This window comes from Arachis duranensis, chromosome 3 (genome assembly GCF_000817695.3).
Source record: "Arachis duranensis cultivar V14167 chromosome 3, aradu.V14167.gnm2.J7QH, whole genome shotgun sequence".
NCBI lineage: Eukaryota > Viridiplantae > Streptophyta > Magnoliopsida > Fabales > Fabaceae > Arachis > Arachis duranensis.
In genome coordinates, this window is record NC_029774.3 from 2,088,652 (window position 1) to 2,092,362 (window position 3,711).

Genomic DNA, 3,711 nt, shown 5'->3' on the forward strand with positions numbered 1-3,711 from the left:
ATATTGGTAATTTTAATATAAAATACAAAAATATTTGATTATTTTAATATTTTACACTATTATGGTAACAGTGCAAAATGTTATTGATATTTTGTAAAAAAAAAATATTTTTTAGTTATTAAAAGACAAAATTTTATCGACATTCTATAAAGGTCTACAACAACATATAACACATAATTTAGATCAATTTTAAAAAAAAAATATTCTTAATAATTCAATATTAAAAAAAATTCAATTTAGAAAGATCAATCTATACTTAATAACTATACCTTTAAAATTTAAATTATAGAAAATTTAGTACACAGCTAATAAATTATTTCACAAAATATAACACTAAAACTTTGTTTATTAAAAGTCAAAGTTGATATAATAAATAAAAAAATATTATTGTATAATTTATATATTATTTAATAATGTTGGAAAAGACAAATATATGGAATTGAAGTTATTATTATTACTTATGAGAAGGAGTTGTAATGTGGTAGCTTGTCAAGGTGTTGATATCATTATACATCGCATTTACATTTGTGCACATACCACATCTTTGTTCTTCGTAATCATTTCGCAACCGTCCACCAATTATTCATATCTACAACTTACTTTGCTCCCCTCGTGAAAACTCAATAGAAGTCAACTTCACGTAAAGTTGATATCTGAGAATCGTTAGATAAAAATTTAGTCAAATCAATCAAATCATCTAACAGTTCTCAATATCAATTTCACGTGAAGTCGACTGCACCTAAATTTCCACGATAAATGCTTTCCAACTTAAAACATTCAACCATTAACGTGCCATGGCATATATCATATGGTTAAAACCTAAAAGGGTGGGAAAAAAAATTGAAGGGGAGCTTCAAGTTTTGAAGCCCCCAATTAGAAAATGAATCATCAAACATTAGACATTTTTTGGTGATGAGTAAAATTAGGTGTATAAAATTCAGTTAGAAAGGTTTCTTTTATTAGAAGTTGGTTACAAGTTTGTTCTAAGGTTAATAATTAGTCTATTAGAGTAATTGTTAAACTCAGCAGCATTCATATATAAGGATTATTTAGTTAATAATATATATTAAGATAATATAACATTTTCTCAATTTTTCTGTTTTCTCTGTTTTCATCTTCTTTTTATATATATATATATATATCATCTTCATCACTTTAACAAAAAATGAATAATTTACTAAATCTAGAATGAATATGTGCATTATTGTACATGATAAATTTTCATTGGTAAATCTTTTCTATTATAAAAGATATAATATTCACTCTTCATCAAAATTTTACTCTTCACGTTAATATTACTTTATAGATAATAGTATGCAAAGGAAATCAAACTTAAATAATATGCTACTACAAGAAATTACTATCGAAAACAATGATCGATTTTCAAACAAAATAGGTTGCTAAATCTTTAACGAGTAATTTAATGCGTTGCTAAAACTTTGATTGTTAAATTACAATTAGCAACTAATTTAAAAACTAATTTGTTAGAGATTGGTTTGTAGGAACCAACCATTTTTAGTCTAAGTTTTATGTTAGTTGCTAAATTAGTCGTTAATTTTATTATTAATAATCAATTTAGCGGCTAAAAGTTTTTCAAAAAGTCTTCAAATTAAAATCTAATTTTTCGTCTTAGTCTCTAATTTCTTAATTAACAACTTTAGAAATTGATTTAGCGATAAATTTCATTTTATCGAAAAAAAACGGATCGGTCGATATCCAAAAACTTCTTATTTTGTGTTATATAATAAAAAGTAGAAACGGAGCAGTCAACTTCACATGAAGTTGATAGATAGAAGCTGTTAGATAAAAATTTAGTCAAATCAGTCAAATTATCTAACCATTTTCAATTATCAACTTCACGTAAAATCGATTGCACATGAATTTCTACCGTAATATAAATATACCTATTAAAGTTAGTGAAATTGACAATGAGATAAGTGAGTATATAGATGACAACTTAAAAAATAAAATGGTTTTCGTATCCATTTTTCACTTTTCTTTGATCCATCACTTTCCATCCATCTATCTCAATAATTATTGGAATAGACGTTGAATTGAACCTATTAATAGTGACAAAGGTATCTCACTATCTTGTGTTTTATTTTCTAGTGTATCTATCTATCTTATACTACATCATGATATGATGATAACGCATTAATAACTATATATCAAATAAAATATCATCCTATAAGAACTTGACATACATGAATCGTTCATGTGCATCATTATTATTCATTCCACATGGAGAATTTTATAATACGGTTTTACTCTTTCATGTGTGCAATTGCTGCTACTGTTTCTTGTTCAATAATTACAACGTTATATGCGTCAATTAGTTGAAACAATTAGGTCTTCTTTAGCGTATTTTTTCACGGATCAAATATTAATTTATTATGATACTGTGTTCTATTTAAAAATTTATTATTAACTAATAAATTACTGTATACACATAAGACAAAAATTTGTGACACTTAAACGAATTAATGAACTAATTACTAGACTAATTTAATTTGATTATTAAGTCTTCTTTCTTTCTTTATGTTTTTGCCCCTTTTTTTTCTATTTCTTTATTGGGTAGCGTGTAAACCGGAAGAGATATGGTATGCAAAAGTACAAAGTGAAGATTCATTCACATTTGTTATTTTATTAGTAGGATTTTTTAATCTAATTGTTAGTAACAAATTCAAAATGTTTAAAACTTAGTATACTTGACGTTTGTTAGTAAAAAATTGTTTGTCCTCTAAAATTTGTATAAAATTGTAAATTATACGCTAGTATATGTTAAGTGACTTAAGTCCTCCATTATGCTATATCCTAAGAGTAATAATATTAATTAAATTAAAATGAATAAGGTTTTTTTTTACAAAAATATTTAATAATAAAAAAAATATTATTTGAAAATAATTAAAATACATTACTGTTTCTCTAAATTAAAATACATTATTAAATTTGAATCTTTTAAATTTTAAAATTTACTTTATAAGTTAAAGTGTGATTTTTTTATCATTTATTTTAAATGTGTGATTAAGAGAAAATATAAGAGAGAAATTATTTAAGAGTGAAAGATCACATTTTACTCTCTAAAATAAAAACTATATATATGTGTGTGTCTCATCGTAGTAATTTAAGTTTTTGAAAGGAATGAATTTATAATATGATATAAAAATTTCTATTACTAAAAATTTTAGAATTTAATCTTTATTATCTAAACAAAATCTACGTTAAAAAAAAGTGGGTATACCAAAACCAAATTAATTAAAAGGATATTTACTTATTTCTTCATTCTTTAATCTGTTATTAGTTATGCTTTTTTCCTGGGTACATAATGAGCGTATTAATTTTGTGTTACAAATACGACCACATATATTTTAGAGTCTTGGTAATATATAACAAAATCCTCTATATTAAAGGGGAATTTGCATTAGAATTAATGTTAATTATAGTGGTATTAATGTATATGAAATGACAAGGCATGACACATTCAAATCCCAAATAATTTTGTCAATTAAAGAGGGTAACTCTACGAGGGAATCACGGAATCCTCCATAACCATTTCTTAGCTTCATGACTTCATTATTAGATAATAATAGCACCACCACTCACTTATACAAGGAGCCTTTTTTTCTTTCGATTTTAGTTTGTCTTATATTTAATTATTTTTTATAATAAAAATTAAATTTTAGATCTTTTAATTATAAAATTTTTTATATT